At 41.6% G+C, this 18,728-nt stretch overlaps 1 protein-coding gene across 1 annotated transcript in view; it reads right to left on the bottom strand.

The window, feature by feature from the left end:
- FEM1C (fem-1 homolog C) overlaps nucleotides 1-17,617 on the bottom strand; it is a 48,581-nt gene extending 30,964 nt beyond the window's left edge. Inside the window, exons 1-3 of the mRNA XM_067031470.1 lie at nucleotides 17,562-17,617; nucleotides 16,864-16,937; nucleotides 16,205-16,406 (exon numbers count right to left, since the gene is read on the bottom strand). The gene's annotated coding sequence lies outside the window, so the exon portion shown is untranslated. The remainder of the gene's footprint in view (nucleotides 1-16,204; nucleotides 16,407-16,863; nucleotides 16,938-17,561) is intronic.
- Nucleotides 17,618-18,728: the final 1,111 nt, after the last annotated feature.

Genomic DNA, 18,728 nt, shown 5'->3' on the forward strand with positions numbered 1-18,728 from the left:
GAGAAATGCAAATCAAAACTACAATGAGGTATCACCTCGCACCAATTAGAATGGGCATCATCAGAAAGTCTACAAATGCTGGAAAGGGTGTGGAGAAAAGGGAACCCTCTTGCACTGTTAGTGGGAATGTAAACTGACACAGCCCCTATGGAGAACAGTATGGAGGTTCCTTAAAAAACTAAAAATAGAATTACCATATGACCCAGCAATCCCACTACTGGGCATATACCCAGAGAAAACCATAATTCAAAAAAAACCATAATTCAATTCACATGCACCCCAATATTCACTGCAGCACTATTTACAATAGTCAGGTCAGGGAAGCAACCCAAATGACCAATGACAGACGAATGGATAAAGAATATGTGGTATATATATATACAATGGAATATTACTCGGCCATAAAAAGGAATGAAATTGGGTCATTTGTAGAGACATGGATGAACCAAGAGACTGTCATGCAGAGTGAAGTAAGTCAGAAAGAGAAAAACAAATGTCATATATTGACGCATATATGTGGAGTCTACAAAAATGGTACAGATGAATCAGTTTGCAAGGCAGAAACAGACACAGATGTAGAGAACAAACGTATGGACACCAAGGGGGGAAAGTGTGTGTGGTGGGTGGTGGTGGTGGGATGAACTAGGAGATTGGGATTGACATGTATACACTAATATGTATAAAATAGATAACTAATAAGAAAAATAAAAATAAAAAGGAATATTTTCTTAACCAGAATATTCAGAAAAAATAAAATAAAGAGAAGGTGACATCACAGGTGTGGGGCCCAGCCATGATTCCTCCAATTACAACAGTGTCTTCTCAGTAGGACCCATTGGGCAGAAAATCCAAAACTGCTATAGAATTCTTTAGCCCAGGCCCAAGGATATGGCTTTATGGCTGATGGATTACCCCAGCAGTGTTTCGAGAATGGCTTATTGGGGAATTTTCCAACCTGGTTTACACCCCGATGAGTCCCACCCTAAGTGAAGAACCCCACTGTTGAGTTCTCTGTCACCACCCAGACTGATATCAGACAGGCCAGGTTCTTGTCAGTTTCAAGCATATGAGACCCCACCCAAGTCTTAGGAGCCACACTTTATTGGAGAGGGAGGAATCAGATGGCTTCTAACCCAGTAGTCCACCTAGGTCCCCTGTTGCCACACAACCTGAGTCTAGGGTACTCCTGCCCTCTCTCCCAGCCCTGGGAACAGTGCCTCAGACACCACTCCAAAGCCCTTGTTGGCCAGGCCCTAAACACCAAAATGATCTTCTGGTGCCTTACTTCTCACAGAGCCCAGGAAATGAATTTTGCTTTCACAACCCTCACTCCTTTGGTGTTTTCACAACCTGCATCAGTTCCAGACTCTTACTTCAAAGCTGCCTTCTTTCATGCCCACCTTCCCCACTCAGGAGCTTCCAGCCACCTCCTTGGATGCTCAGCTTAAAGGATCTTTTTGCTCCATGGGTTGGGATAAATCATTACTGATGATTCTACCTCTGCCAAGGTGATGACCCCAAATTCCAGAGCTCCTTCAACACCTCCCTGGTATTTACAGTCCTAGGAACTTCATGCCATCAGCCCTCCCAGTGGAATCCACTATGTCCTAGTGTAGAATTCTGTAAGGTGATTCTGCTCTAGGTTCAGCTCCACCTCATTTACTTTCCTTCTGACTTCCTGTGCAGCTCATGACTGTCCGCTGATTCTGTGCCTCCCACTCCACCTTCAGGTCCTTTCTGAAGAGGCCAGTGCCACAGCAGAGTCACTTTCCCTGTCCCCAATCCTACCTGTTTCTGTCTTCTTTTTCCTGCCACCAACTGGCAGGCCCACCATGTGTGGGGCCTGCCCCAGCCCTGAACTCAACCCTGATGGTGAGGACCCTGTCACTTTGACTCTTTCTTGTTAAAACCACTCAACACACTTTCAACCTTTCAGTACTTCTGATTGGAAACCCCCTTACAAGTCGCTGCCCCAGTTGTGACTGAGGCCGAGATATTTCTTGGTAATAGTGGCTCCTATCTGGTTTCTCTACCAGCATTATTCTCCACAGCTAAATTGGTTCTTCAAAGCCAGTCCCACGCTAGTAGGTAGGTCTCATGCTAAGTCTCAGCCTCTCTTCCTGCCCCGTAAGGCCAGAGTAGCCCACCATACTTACAATCCAATCTTGAGTTATGATTCCTAGTCAGAAGGGGATAAGGCCTTTAGCATCAGTTTTGTTAAGTTCAGTACTCTTGTGGAGCACACCTGAGAAACTGTCTGAAGACCCACATTGGTAGTAGATCTGTGTAACAGACATAAGATTCTCCCCTTGAGAAATATAGATGCAATCCTCAGGAGCAGGCTGGCAGATGTGTCCTTGAAGCTGAGTACTGCTGTGCATCCATCCTATTGAGGCTCAGTACAATCAATCAGTTTACCGTGATTTATTTTATTTTGGCTAAGTCAATTTACTATTTATTTTATTATTTTACTTAAGTGTTTTCCCATGCCTTGGGACAGGTTTCAATTCCTATTCTACTGTACCCAATCCAAGAACACCAAAAGCATCCCTCGCCTTCTAGGTCCCTATTCAAAATAGTCCTCTGTTGGTCATTTGTGGAGGACAGGTATATTTTGTCTATCCATTCATTCACTGATTCACTCAGTTACTCATTCTTTTTTTTTTTTAATTTATTTATTTTGGGCTTCCCTGGTGGCACAGTGTTTGGGAGGCCGCCTGCCAATGCAGGGGACACGGGTTTGTGCCCCGGTGCGGGAAGATCCCACATGCCGCGGAGCGGCTGGGCCCGTAAGCCATGGCCGCTGAGCCTGCGTGTCTGGAGCCTGTGTTCCGCAACGGGAGAGGCCACAGCAGTGAGAGGCCCGTGTACCGCAAAAAAAAAAAAAAAAAAAAAAAATTTATTTTAATTTATTTATTTTTGGCTGCGTTGGGTCTTCGTTGATGCACGCAGGCTTTCTCTAGTTGCGGCGAGCAGGGGCTACTCTTTGTTGTGGTGCACGGGCTTCTCATTGCAGTGGCTCCTCTTGTTGCAGAGCATGGGATCTAGGCGTGCAGGCTTCAGTAGTTGTGGCATGCAGTCTTCAGTAGTTGTGGATCACGGGCTCTAGAGCGCAGGCTCAGTAGTTGTGGCGCACAGGCTTAATTGCTCTGCGGCATGTGAGATCTCCCTGGACCTGGGATCGTACCAGTGTCCCCCGCATTGGCAGGCAGATTCTTAACCACTGCGCCACCAGGGAAGCCCCAGTCACTCATTCTTTCAACACCTATTTTTTGGTGACTCTGTGCTATGCCCAGTAATGAGCCTGGGAGCACAGTGTATGTGAGCAAGGTCCTGTCTCATGTGTCCTCCTGGAGCACTGGAAGCACCTAATTTGGGCTGCGGGGACAGGCTGCAGTGGAATGGGGCCTACCAGAGGCAGTGATGATTAAGCAGAAGTCTGCAGGGTGAGTTGGAGTTTTCACAGATGAAGAAGAGGTAACAAAGAAAATTTCAGGCAGAGAGGAAACAGTCAGAGGCAAGAGAGAGCCTGGCTGCTGAAGAGCTGAAAGAAGTTCCATATGGCTGGGAACCAACCTGCAACAGGGACTGGTGAGAGATGAAGGCAAGGAATTATGGAGGAGTCAGGTCATGGAGCATCTTAGGAAGCCACATAAAATAATGTGAACTTGATGGCGTGGCCATATAACTTTCCTCAGGTAAAATGCAAATCTAAACAAATGGGGCAGAGCCAGGTCCAGCTTCTGCTAGCCTAAAGGGTGCCAAGTAAAAATCAACTTCCACTTTTACTGACAGCAAGCTGGACATAATGCTGAAAACTGTCTGGTTAAGTCACTGGCTCCATAGCCAAGAAGCTATCCTGAGAACAAGCCTTTTGCTTAGATTTCAAGGTCTGCCTTCTGGATCAGTGAGTAAAAACAGCAATTTGTTCATGTTCTACCTCCCTCTCAAAAACAACAAGCACACATCCAAACTCTATTCCAGTGCATCTGTTCAGTAGGTTTCAATGCTAGAATCCCGTATTTTTCCTGCTCAGAAGAGCCCTACCTGTTAGAGTTCTGCCTCAGCTGAACTCACAACAAACAATAACATCCACAGTGTGTTTTTTCATAAAATCACCAGCCTGGGTCCCTTAGTTACAATAATGTAAGTTATCTCTGAGTCTAAGTCTATGCCAGTACCAAGTTGGACCTTGGGCAGGAAGACTCTGCCCTAGTTCCCAGACCAAACCAGATACCGAGCAGACAAATCCAAATGTTCTTAGTCTACTCATCAGAAAAGCAGGAGCCTCTGACCTGGGGGTAGGTATATGTGAGCTGAGACCTGAAGGAGATGGAAGCTGTAGCCAGTTGTAGAGGATGGAGAAGTGGTTCCAGGCATCTGGAGCATCTTCTGCAAAGCGCGGTCCTTGAAAGCTAGCACTGAGGGTTCAAGTGCTGACCATGGGTTTCCAATTTGTTCCTCAGTTTCCTCTGTTGATAATTAGTACTATAATTTGCTGCTACTGACAATACACTAAGCATTTATTTAGTGCATCTGTGTGTAAGGGGCTGTGCAAAAAAGCTTTAGGATTGTTGCTTTATTGAATTTTTATAACAAACACAGTGAGTACTATTACACAGATGGAGAACTAGAGGGATTGAGAGGTTGAGTAACTCAAGCAAAATCACATGGTCAGTCAGCAGCATGTGGAATTGGTATCCAGACAAACTGAGTCCAGAACTCAAGTTCTGAACAATGGTGCTACATGTCTCTGCCATATTTCCTCAGTAATGGGTGTTTGCTTTCTAAGTTGCCGCCCTCCTGGCCCCTGGGTCTCTAGGTCCTGGGGCTGAGCTTCTGCTTATAGTTGGCTCCTATAAGGACTCTGCCTCTCTGGGACCTCTCCCACAGCCTTTAGCTAGCAGGCCTGTCCCTCTACCACTGGGGAAACACCCATGAGAGCAGGCCTCCACGTGGGTCCTGCTCATGGTATGCATCCCTTAATTGCTTCCCATCCACCTTCTCACCACTCCTGGCTCCTCCAGGACTCCTGCTTCTGGATTTACTGCCCATTTGTAGACTGATTTGCCCTGCAGATCTGACATGTGACCATGTCCCACTGGAACACCTGTGGCTGGCTCACATGGATTATGGTTTAGCACTTACCCCTTTCCTTTTGCTGTTTCTGGCTTCTTTGAGTAAATACCACACCCAGGAAATTCCACTCTCTGAAACTTGCCCCTTTTGATAGGCCTCCATGGAGAGTCCACGTTAGCGTAGGGCCTAGATGTCAGGCCTTGGTTGGTGGTCAGTGTACATCCAGAACAATTGTTGCCAAGGTCACTTCACCCACAAGGTAAAAAGGGCCTAGGGGCCAGATGGCAGACATCATGGTAGAGGTACTTGACCTTTTCTGTGCTTTGTTACCTATTCACCAAATCTGCAGAGCAGCAGTGACAGGAACACAGAAAACATGCAAAAAACTATTTGTCTAATTTCTGTTGTTATTCTTTGTGCTCTGGGAGGGGGCATGGGGGAGGAAATTAGGGGAAGAGAATTTCTACAACAATTTTCTATGTGGTATCCATGGAGTTAGTTTCTTATCAAAAAGAATTTGCATGAATGAAGAATTTTAAGAATGAATTCTTCTGAAGAGGACATAGGTCCTTTCTAGAAGGTCTTCTAATGCTAAAACTCTGCACTCTTTCTCTCTCCAGGCCCTAATAATGTCCCTGCCACATTTTTATAATGTTTCATGGCTACTAAGCTTAGGAAGTTAGCACATCATGCCAGATACAAGCACAGGTTTTAGAGGCCACCGATTCAGTTCAACACACATGTATTGCCTGCACTAGGTTCGAAATAAGATAGAATCCCTCTCCTTGTGACTTTATAGTCTGGTGTGGGCAAGAGACACTCAAACAGGTAATTTCAATTTAATGGGCATGCTGTGAGAAAAGTATACAGAGTACTACAGAGGCAACCAGCACTGACTAATTGTGTGTCCTTTAGCAAAGAGCAACCTCTCTCAGAGCCCCAGTTTCTACAACTATAAAATGGGGTCAAAGTTCCTACTGCCTAAGGATTGCTTTGAGAACTAAATGAGACAACATTTATAAAACACATAACACGGTGTTATACACACACAAGGCACTCAATAAATGGTGTCCCTTAGATTATCTAGTAGGCCAAAACCCAGAGTTCTTGTTCTATCTTTGCTTGCTAAGTGTGTCTGATTCTCCCACTACAAACTGAGTTTTCACACAACCCTCTCACTGTAGTAATTATAACAATAACCCACTGTAATACTCGTCCTTGTTCACAGGAGAGACTAGACAAGAAATGATGACTGTATTGGCCCAAATCTACAACTGCAACTTGAAAAACGCCTCAAAGAACATTCTGTGCTCACAGTGGGCTTGGAACATTGTTTTAACATGTGAAGAATGAAACTGTCTACATTATCACCATAACTTCTTCTTCCCCTTGCCTCTGTCTGCTACAAAACATTAGACTAAAGATCTTTTCTCTCTTTTGCCCATATCAGCCTTCTCATGACTTTGTCTAAGGGTCACACTCAGGACAGCCTTGTGTGGAAGAGGTCTCTGAGGTTGTATGATTTAAATGCCACTGCCAAAATAACCCCAAAGAGTCATCCACGTGCTGGACACTGGGCCTATATTAAGTCTTAGGAAGCTCTTATTTTATATTAACAATTTGACTACCCAAATACTTGACATTTGGTTGGCTTTTTCTTATTGATGACATTTGACTATTTTAGAGAAAACTTGGCTTAAGGAAATGCTAGTAGGCTTTGTTTAAAGCATTTATTGTAAACTTTTTTTTCTCAGTTCTTTGATTTCCTCATATTTCATCACTGAGATAATCGTCTATCAGATGACCATTCCTAATAGATGCACCTTACTCCTAGAAGTCATCATCTTATGAGTATGAGCTCACTGCTCGGGAAATGACTCATAATCTAACATAGGGTGGTCAATATCATTGTGCTTAAAAATTGGGGTGCCATTTTATTCTCTTCATAAACATTTGGGGACTTACCTGGTGGTGCAGTGGTTAAGAATCCACCTGTCAATGCAGGGGACATGGGGTCAAGCCCTGGTCTGGGAAGATCCCACCTGACGCAGAGCAACTAAGGCACAACTACTGAGCCTGCGCTCTAGAGCCTGCGAGCCACACCTACTGAGTACATGTGCCACATCTACCAAAGCCCGCGTGCCTAGAGCCTGTACTTCGCAATAAAAGAAGCCACTGCAGTGAGAAGCCCACATACTGCAATGAAGAGTAGCCCCTGCTTGCCACAACTAGAGGAAGCCTGCATGCAGCAACAAAGACCCAGTACAGCCAAAAATAAATAAATAAATAAATAAAATAAATAAACATTTGGGTTATGCTTACTAACATATCATGTATCCCTGGTGTATCAGCCATGAACTCCTCAAGATACTTGAAATGCAGTCTACACAAAAAATCAAATCATTGTTACAGTAGCATTAGTCTAAGAATGATACTCAATGACCCTCAGTCAGAGGCCAGAACCAAGAGCCGAGAGAGTAAAGCAAAGAGTCAAGCAGAATTATTCTCAGGCTTTCAAACCTAATGAGTTGGTCCAGCTGGATGTCAAAACTGCTTTGAACTGATAACTCCTTTGTGCCTTCCATTTACACGCTTTTTGAGTGAAATGCCTATAACAGTTATCATGCCTGTCCCACCACTGTTTGTTGGGAGTGTAGGGACAAATCACTTGTCTCTGTAGTTCTACAGGGCCACAGATAGAGAGGAATTGTGCTCCAAATGAATTACACCCAGGAGCCTCATCAGCACCTGATTTAGATGATAGTATTTTGGGCTTTTGAGCTGATGATATTTAGATGAGATTTTGGACTTTGAACTGATGCTGAAAAGGGATAAGGCCCTTAGGAACCTTTGGAGGAGGTGTATGTATCTTGCATGTGGAACACATGTGGACCACTGAGGGTGACAGGGTAGATTGCAGTAGTCAAAATTCTACCCCAATGTCTTTCAATCTTATATATGTAACCAAATTCTCTCCCCTTTCAGTGTGGATGTGATGAGATATCATTCCCATGATTATGTTAACCGTCAAAAGGGAGTTTACTCAGCTGAGCCTAATCATGTAATTACATGAGCTACACAAAAGTAGAGAGTTTCCTCTGGCTGATAGAAACAGAAGTCAGAGAGACTCAGAGCATGACAGGATTCACTGGATGACTGGAGATTCTCCTGTTGGCCTTGAAAAATTCTGCTGCTGCGATGCTTGAAGCGAGCCGGTGAAGGGAAACCTTCAAGATGGTGGAGGAGTAAGATGTGGAGATCACCTTCCTCCTCACAAATATATCAGAAATACATCTACATGTGGAACAACTCCTACAGAACACATACTGAATGCTGGCAGAAGACCTCAGACTTCCCAAAAGCCATGTGGCTGACAGGGTCTTGGTGCTCCGGCTGGGTGTCAGGCCTGTGCCTCTGAGCTGGGAAAGCCGAGTTCAGGACATTGGTCCACCAGAGGCCTCCCAGCTCCATGTAATATCAAACGGTGAAAATCTCCCAGAGAACTCCACCTCAACACTAAGACCCAGCTCCACTCAACAACCAGCAAGCTACAGTGCTGGACACCCTATGCCAAACAACTAGCAAGACAGGAACACAACACCACCCATTAGCAGAGAGGCTGCCTAAAATCATAATAAAGTCACAGATACGCCAAAACACACCACCAGACACAGTCCTGCCCACCAGAAAGACAAGATCCAGCTTCATCCACCAGAACACAGGCACCAGTCCCATCCACCAGGAAGCCTACACAACTCACTGAACCAAACTTACCCACTAGGGGCAGACAACAAAAACAACAGGAACTATGAACCTGCAGCCTGCGAAAAGGAGACCCCAAACACAGTAAGTTAAACAAAATGAGAAGACAGAGAAACACACAGCAGATAAAGGAGCAAGGTAAAAACCCACCAGACGAAACAAATGAAGAGGAAATAGGTGGTCTACCTGGAAAAGAATTCAGAGTAATGATAGTGAAGATGATCCAAAATCTTGGAAACAGAATGGAGAAAATACAAGAAACGTTTAACAAGGACCTAGAAAAACTAAAGAGCAAACAAACAGTGATGAACAACACGATAGATGAAATCAAGAATTCTCTAGAAGGGATCAATAGCAGAATAACTGAGGCAGAAGATCGGATGAGTGACCTGGAAGATAAAATAGTGTAAATAACTACTGCAGAGCAGAATAAAGAAAAAAGATTGAAAAGAATTGAGGACAGTCTCAGAGACCTCTGGGATAACATTAAACGCACCAACATTCGAATTATAAGGGTCCCAGAAGAAGAAGACAAAAGGAAAGGGACTGAGAAAATATTTGAAGAGATTATAGTTGAAAACTTCCCTAATATGGGAAAGGAAATAGTCAATCAAGTCCAGGAAGCACAGAGAGTCCCATACAGGATAAATCCAAGGAGAAACACGCCAAGACACATATTAATCAAACCATCAAAAATTAAATACAAAGAAAAAATATTAAAAGCAGCAAGGGAAAAACAACAAATAACATACAAGGGAATCTCTATAAGGTTAACAGCTGATCTTTCAGCAGAAACTCTGCAAGCCAGAAGGGAGTGGCAGGACATATTTAAAGAAATGAAAGGGAAAAACCTACAACCAAGATTACTCTACCCAGCACAGAGAAATTAAAACCTTTACAGACAAGCAAAAGCTAAAAGAATTCAGCACCACCAAACCAGCTTTACAACAAATGCTAAAGGAACTTCTGCAGGCAGGAAACACAAGAGAAGGGAAAGAACTACAATAACAAACCCAAAACAATTAAGAAAATGGTAATAGGAACATACATATCGATAATTACCTTAAAAGTAAATGGATTAAATGCTCCAACCAAAAGACACAGACTGGTTAAATGGATACAAAATAAGACCCATATATATGCTGTCTACAAGAGACCACTTCAGACCTAGGGACATTTACAGACTGAAAGTGAAGGGATAGAAAAAGATATTCCATGCAAATGGAAATCAAAAGAAAGTTGGAGTAGCAATTCTCCATCAGACAAAATAGACTTTAAAATAAAGACTATTACAAGAGACAAAGAAGGACACTACATAATGATCAAGGGATCAATCCAAGAAGAAGATATAACAATGTAAATATTTATGTACCCAACATAGGAGCACCTCAATACGTAAGGCAAATGCTAACAGCCATAAAGGGGAAATCGACAGTAACACAATAATATCAGGGGATTTTAACACCCCATTTTCACCAATGGACAGATCATCCAAAATGAAAATAAATAAGGAAACACAAGCTTTAAATGATACATTAAACAAGATGGACTTAATTGATATTTATAGGACATTCCATCCAAAAAACAACAGAATACACCTTCTTCTTAAGTGCTCACGTAACATTCTCCAGGGTAGATCATATCTTGGGTCACAAATCAAGCTTTGGTAAATTTAAGAAAACTGAAATCGTATCAAGTATCTTTTCCAACCACAATGCTATGAGACTAGGTATCAATTACAGAAAAAAATCTGTAAAAATTACAAACACATGGAGGTTAAACAATATGCTACTAAATACCCAAGAGATCACTGAAGAAATCCAAAGGGAAATCAAAAAATACCTAGAAACAAATGACAATGAAAACACAATGACCCAAAACCTATGGGATGCAGCAAAAGCAGTTCTAAGACAGAAGTTTATAGCAATACGATCCTACCTCAAGAAACAAGAAAAATCTTTCTTAAGTCAGTTTCCCAAGACAATAGAAATAAAAACAAAAATAAACAAATGGGACCTAATCAAACTTACAAGCTTTTGCACAGCAAAGGAAACCATAAACAAAATGAAAAGACAACCTACAGCATGGGAGAAAAAATTTGCAAATGACACAACTGACAAGGGCTTAATTTCCAATATATATAAATAGCTCATACAACTCAACAACAAAAAACAAAACAACCCAATCAAAAAATGGGCAGAAGACCTAAATAGACATTTCTCCAAAGAAGACATACAGATGGCCAAGAGGCACATGAAAAGCTGCTCAACATCACTAATTATTAGAGAAATGCAAATCAAAACTACAATGAGGTATCACCTCACACCAGTTAGAATGGGCATCATCAGAAAGTCTACAAATGCTGGAGAGGGTGTAGAGAAAAGGGAACCCTCTTGCACTGTTGGTGGGGATGTAAACTGGTAGAGCCTCTATGGAGAACAGTATGGAGGTTCCGTAAAAAACTAAAAATAGAATTACCATATGACCCAGCAATCCCACTACTTGGCATATACCCTGAGAAAACCATAATTCAAAGAGTCATGTACCACAATGTTCACTGCAGCTCTATTTACAATAGCCAGGACATGGAAGCAACCTAAGTGTCCATTGACAGATGAATGGATAAAGAAGATATATATATATATATAAAGAAGATATATGGCACATATATACAATGGAATATTACTCAGCCATAAAAAGAAATGAAACTGAGTTCTTTGTAGTGAGGTGGATGGACCTAGAGTCTGTCATACAGAGTGAAGTAAGTCAGAAAGAGAAAAACAAATACCGTATGCTAACACATATATATGGAATCTTAAAAAAAAAAAAAGGTTCTGAAGAACCTAGGGGCAGGACAGGAATAAAGATGCAGATGTAGAGAATGGACCTGAGGACACAGGGAGTGGGAAGGGTAAGCTGGGATGAAGTGAGAGAGTGGCATGGACTTATATATATACTACCAAATGTAAAATAGATAGCTAGTGGGAAGCAGCCGCATAGCACAGGGAGATCAGCTTGGTGCTTTGTGACCACCTAGAGGGGTGAGATAGGGAGGGTGGGAGGGAGATGCAAGAGGGAGGGGATATGGGGATATATGTATATGTATAGCTGATTCACTTTGTTATATAGCAGAAGCTAACACAACAATGTAAAGCAATTATATTCCAATAAAGATATTTTTTAAAAAAGAGAGAGCCTGTGAAGAGGAATGCAAGTGGCCTCTGCGAGTAGAGTGGTCCCTGGCTGACAGTCAGCAGGAAAAGGAGGACCCCTGTCCTATAACCACAAGGAACTGACTTCTGCCAATAACCCATATGAACTTGGAAGCAGGTTCTTCCTTGGTCAAGTCTCCAGAGGAGAATTCAGCCAGTTGACACTTTGATTTCAGCTCTGTGCAGCTCCCAGCAGTGGACTAGCTCTGGTTTCCAGACTTCTGACAGACAGCACTGTCAGCTAATAAATGAGTGTTACCTGAAGACACTAAGTCTGTGGTAATTTACTGCACAGCAAGAGAAAACGAACACAATTTCTAAGTATGTATTGACTATGTACAATGTTAAGTATGCCTTTCTATAACTGAAGTCAATTATTATTCACATCATCAATTTCTCATTGTCCTATTAGCTATGATGACAATAGCTAACAACCACATACTCCTGCTTTCAAACTCAATCAAATCACACAGTTCTGTGCCCTTCAAATTCCCAAGGGAACTCTAATTCATTACGGTCATCACAGCAATGGAACTGAGTGAAATCAGAGTTCTGTAGGTGGTAAGTTTCACTAGGGACTTAGGTGATAACAGAACATGGCAGGCCAAGAATGGCTGATGCAGACAGACAAAGGCTGGCAGGCACTGTAAGCCAAGTGGGTGTGGGAGGCAGGCTGGAGGGAAGGCCAAGAGAAGATGCTTCAAGGGTCCAGAGTCCAGGATAAGATACTAGAGAAACAAAGGGTCAGGGACATGAGCAAAGAACCTGCCAAACTAGTCAGGATCCAGCCTAAGAAGACACCAAGCCTCAGGCTCTAGACAAGAGGTCCAGGAAACAGAAGCTAGCAACAAGAGGGGACGTGAGATTAGGTCACCCACAACTTAACTCAGCATGTTGAAAGGTTAGATGGGAAAGGAGGAACCTATAACCCACACAGCTGGGGGTTCAACAGATAGAAATTTATCAACAAGAGTCAAGGTGTTTTAAACGGTGGTTCCTCCCTCCTACACTGTTGGTGGGAAAGTAAATTGGTGCAGCCGCTATGGAAAGCAGTATGGAAGTTCCTCAAAAAACTAAGAATAGAACTGCCATATGATACAGCAATCCCACTCCTGAGCAAATATCCAGACAAATCTGTAATTCAAAAAGATACATGCACCCCGATGTTCATAGCAGCACTATTCACCATAGCCAAGACATAGAAGCCACCTAAATGTCCATCGACAGAGGAATGGATAAAGAAGATGTGGTACATATAATATAAAAAATGGAATATTAGCCATAAAAAAGAATGAAATAATGCCATTTACAGCAACATGGATGGACCTAGAGATGATCATACTAAGTGAAGGAAGTCAGAAAGAGAAAGACAAATACCATATGATATCACTTATATGTGGAATCTAAAATATGACTCAAAGGAACTTATCTATGAAACAGAAACAGACTCATGGACATAGAGAACAGACTTATGGTTGCCAAGGGGTACGGAGGATAGGAGAGGGATGGATTGGGTGTTTGGGATTAGCAGATCCAAACTGCTATTTTACATAGAATGGATAAACAACAAGGTCCTACTGTATAGCACAGGGGAACTATATTCAGTATCCTGTGATAAACCATAATGGAAAAGAATATGAAAAATAATATATATATGTATATATACATATGTATAAAACTGAATCACTTCGTCACACAGCAGGAATTAACACAACATTGTAAATCAACTATACTTCAATAAAACAAATTTTTAAAATATAATAAAATATGGTTCCTGCATCAGCAGTATCAGCATCACCTGGAAGTTCACTGGAATTGCCATTTCTCCAGCCCTACCTGAGACCTAAGGAAACAAACTTTTGGGTGTAAGGCTCAGCAGCTGATGTTTTAACACACCCTCTGGTCATTTTGATGCACAGTGAAGTTTGAGAACCCCAGCAATAGTGTCTTCACTCTTACCTTCCACTGACAAGCATCTTGATAGCCGTAGAACCAAACCACTAGCCTAGCTTTCCTTTCCTCATTAGCCAGCTTCCTCTATTTTCACACTAGATCCTCTCTGTCAGGACATGTGGAAGGGCAGCAAGAGTCAAATGCTGTTCACTTTCCTTTTCATCTCGGGTATATCATAAAGCAGATTATTGTTGAGCTGCATGTATGCATATTAATTCAAGACAGGTTTATAATAGATTATAAATTATTATTGTAGAAACAAATCTGAATTAAATACATTCCAGAAGAGAAGGGGAAAAAACCATCAGTAACTTACAATTGCCAGGCACAAAAGAAGGAAAACAAAGCAATGAGAAAGCTTGCAGGTAATCCTCACCCTTGAGATCTCTCACATGAACAAGATTTTAGAATACGAGTGTTTAAACAGTTTTTCTGAACGAAGAAAATTGTTTTTGCAATGTAAATGAAATAAGAAAATCCTGTCTAAGTTAAAAATCACGTATATTAGGAGTGTTGCCTGTGAGAGAGAGTTTTGTGCTTATTTTGGGGCAGTAGCTGAACATCTATTCTCTTTTTCATCCAAGCACTATTTACTTTTATTTTTTTCAGAAATGACACTTACTAAAATCCTTTCATTAAGTGTCTCCTTGACTTTTCCCTGTATTTTCCATCTTTTAATCCAGAATCGAACTGCAGCTTTTATCATTATTCCTACCCCTATGTCTTCATGGTTTATTTTCAGTTTGTAACTGGCCACATGGCATTAAAATATTTCTGGAACTGAAACACATCAACTGAAGCTCATCTTTACTTATAATACCATTTCCTGCACATTTCTTAACAAGTTATTATCATTATCATGGTCTTTTGTAACCATTTGTTAAATATATAAACAAGAATAGATAGAAAGGGAGAAACCAAGGACAAAGGTCTTTTAAAAAGTAAACACCAGGGACTTCCCTGGTGGCACAGTGGTTAAGACTGCACTCCCAGTGCAGGGTGCCTGGGTTCGATCCCTGGTCAGGGAACTAGATCCCACATGCATGCTGCAACTAAGAGTTCGCATGCAACAGCTAAGCAGCCAGTGAGCCACAACTAAGGAGCCCTCAAGCCACAACTAAGGATCTGGTGAGTCTCAACTAAGGAGCCCGTGAGCCGCAACTAAGGAAGCACACCTGCTGCAACTAAGATCCGGGGTAAATAAATAAATAAATAGTAAAAAAAAAAAAAAAAAAAGTAAGCACCACATTTAAAAGAAAAATAAGAATGATAGCTGGGATTTGATTGCCAAAAAATAAATGTGAATGAATAAAACATAAAGTAGAAATTCCTTTTCTATCTTTTGCCTTAGGATGAAGGAAGATGTGGCCAGTCTGAGACTAAACCCGTTCTGAGGAAGTATTTTCCTGCTATTATTGGGGTATTCCTAGTCTAACTTCCTTACATCAGCCAAAAAGAATTACAGAATTTTCCCAACATGGACCATGAATAGAAACAACAGTATTTTGCTCCCTTTATATTAAAGTACCATCTCCATATTGTTTTTGGTTCTGGATTTCAAAATACAGCATTACATATAGAAAAGCGTGTGTGCGTCTAATATTGTTGCATTTTGAATTGAGAGAAAAACAAAAATGACAGCCCCTGACATCTAAAAACTTGCCTTATACTCACAGTGAGGCCATGTTATTCTCTTGTTAGACATGAATCATCTCACAGAACATCAACTTCAGGCCAGGTTACTCTTAAGACCATAATAAAATGAGATCAAATAATGTCCTTTCATAATTTTGTCTAAGCACAGACAGCAACAAAGGCATTGTGTTACCTGCAAAATGCCAAACATCTTACTTGGCCAAGATGACTGATTGCTACTTATTAGCCAATTACAACTCTATCCTCCATCTAATCTCCCCTCTCTATAGATTAGATTTATTGATGCCCAGTCATAGAATTGCTCCTGCTTTCTTACAGCCTCTGATCGGGAACAAACCCCCACCTCCTTAGAGCCTCCCCTAAATTACCTAACCAAGGCCACAATCCTATAAAACATTCTTTCTAATATCCTTTTACTGAGATGCTCCATCATTCCCCATGATGTATGTTCTCCCTCTCTGCAGTGAGTAATAAAACCCACCTTGTCTAACTACAGGTGTGTTCTTATTTTTGCTCATTAACAACAGAAATGTATTTCTCACCATTCTGGAGGCTGGAAGTTTGAGATCTGGGTGCCAGCATGGTCAAGTTCAGGTGAGGGCCCTCTTCCAGGTCGCAGACTGATGACTTCTACTAGTATCCTCACGTGCTGGAAAGTGGAGGTCCAGGTGCGTTCTTGATGGTCAATTGTACGTTATTTTAATTTTAAAAGACAAAAGCCTCTTCATGAGGATGCCTATAATCCTTTAATGCAAGTTTTAGAATGGATATGGAAAGCAATTAATGATTGACCCAGCAGCTCATCTAATAGCTCAATGCTCTGTGCCAACTCACCTAGTTCTTACTTTGCACTATGCTTAATCCCTTGAGAAGTCAAACAGCATCAATGATTTTGTTTATATATTACTTATAAGCTTAGATTTGGTCAATCTAGAAATGTTATTTAAAAAGAGAGAAAACTCCATATCTTACTAATGATCAAAAGCTACAAACTTTTTAGATAACTTTGAACAAGATTATAAGACCCTCTATCTTCAGCACTTACTCTATGCAGGTATTATACTAAGTGCTTTATACATCTTAGCTCATCTAAAACTCAATAAATTTGGAGTCACAGATGTCCAATTAAAAGTGGTTTAAATAAGGAAGAAAATGCATGTCCACATAGCTCCATGATGTTAACGCGGACTCCTCTGCTTACCGCCATCCAGAAGCTATCCTCAGTGCATCCATGGCGGCTCTTTTGGATTGCAGGTTGGCTAGAGTAGTATCGGGCTTCACACCGCAGGAAATGAAAGTAGATTCCTAGCATTAATTTTTATTAGAGATGAAATGTTCCTCCCATTGATTTCCCCCTCAGGTCCCATAGGCCAAGACTCGGTCATGTGTCCAGGCCGTGGTTACAAGGGCAACTGAGAACATAAGCATCTGGAATTTTCAGGCTTAATAACTGGAGGTGAGCTCTATCAGCATGGAAGGAAGGAAGGAGAGGTAGCTGTCAGGTAGGAGGCAGACAGCATTGTTCACAGGTGTTATTATTATCGCCATTTTACAAAGGAAGAAAGGAAGCTTAAAGAGGTGAAGTAATTGACCAATTAGTACTCAGCTAGAAGGTTTAGTGCAGAATTCAAATCTAATATGCAGAATTTCAAACCCAAACTTTTTTAAGGGCTGAGCTCTAAATCAGATGGACCCAGGTTTGTATCTAGACTCTGCATCCTGTTTCCTCATTTGTAAAAGGAAATTATTGTATCACCTACTTCTTTGAACTATGGCAAAGCCTAAACAGATAATGTATATATAAAGTGTTGAGCACAATGTCTGGCCCTGTTACCACTGTTGTCTTTGCTCTCAATCAGCAGGAGCATTATTACCCATTCTACTGAGAATGCCACTCACTGGGTGAAATTTCTAGGTGGTTGTTCACAGTCCAAGTGCTCTTCTTCTGTCCTTCACGATACCTGGTAAATGGAGTTTACTCTGTTACTATGACCATACTCTTACCTGGCTTGTGCCTTTCACTCATCTGTACCGTCCTGGGAGCAGGGATCATGTCTCATTTATCTTTATATCTTTAGCCTCTTGCACCATGTGTAATGCATAGTATGTGCTCAATAAAAGATTCCGAATGAAGGTGTAGGTGAGGGTGGAAATAATTCTACACTTCAACAATTGAGAACTATCAGTCCTATTTCTCAACCTCAGAAAAATCATCATTTCCTAGAAAAACATTTGATTACAAAAATCTCATGTGGGAAGGCCTAAATGACATGGCTCAGCACTGAATAAAAACCACATATATGGGCTTCCCCGGTGGCGCAGTGGTTGAGAGGCCGCCTGCCAATGCAGGGGACACGGGTTCGTGCTCCGGTGCAGGAGGATCCCACATGCCGCGGAGCGGCTGGGCCCGTGAGCCATGGCCGTTGAGCCTGCGCGTCCGGAGCCTGTGCTCCGCAGCGGGAGAAGCCCACGTACCGAAAAAAAAAAAAAAAAAAAAAAACCACATATATTTAAAGCAAATTTTATTTTCCCCAACCCCCAAAGGGTTGCTGCTGTAAATCTTCTCTCATTTTAAACCTTGATGTTCTTTCATTGATTAAAATTTACACTAATGTGTCAACAAAATTTCAGCTCACAGTAGTTAATTATCCAAGACTCCAGAAAAAAATCTATGTGTCTTATAAGGTGAAGTTCTTAGAAAATTCAGGAATAACATTTAAAAACTCAGCAATAAGATACAGATACTTTTGGGATAAAAGGAAAATGCATTCCATAAATATTTGAATAGAACCAACTGAAAAGAAATGTTCATTTCTTAGGATTATCCTGAGTTCAAGTAAGTTTCCATGTTTCCTTGTGTCTGAGGATAGTAAACGAAGCACAGGATTAGCAGCAGACAGTTGACAACACTCACCCTGAGAACATATAAACACGCTATGAGAAGCAGGTACTGCTCTACATGAAATAGGTATTTCAGTTGCAGTAAAAACAGGGCAAACATATATTGGCGTCCTCACCTGCCCATGATCCACATCACAATCATGTAATTAGCCTCTTTTTCTTCTC

Source organism: Kogia breviceps, chromosome 4, assembly GCF_026419965.1.
Source record: "Kogia breviceps isolate mKogBre1 chromosome 4, mKogBre1 haplotype 1, whole genome shotgun sequence".
NCBI classification, from domain to species: Eukaryota; Metazoa; Chordata; class Mammalia; order Artiodactyla; family Physeteridae; genus Kogia; species Kogia breviceps.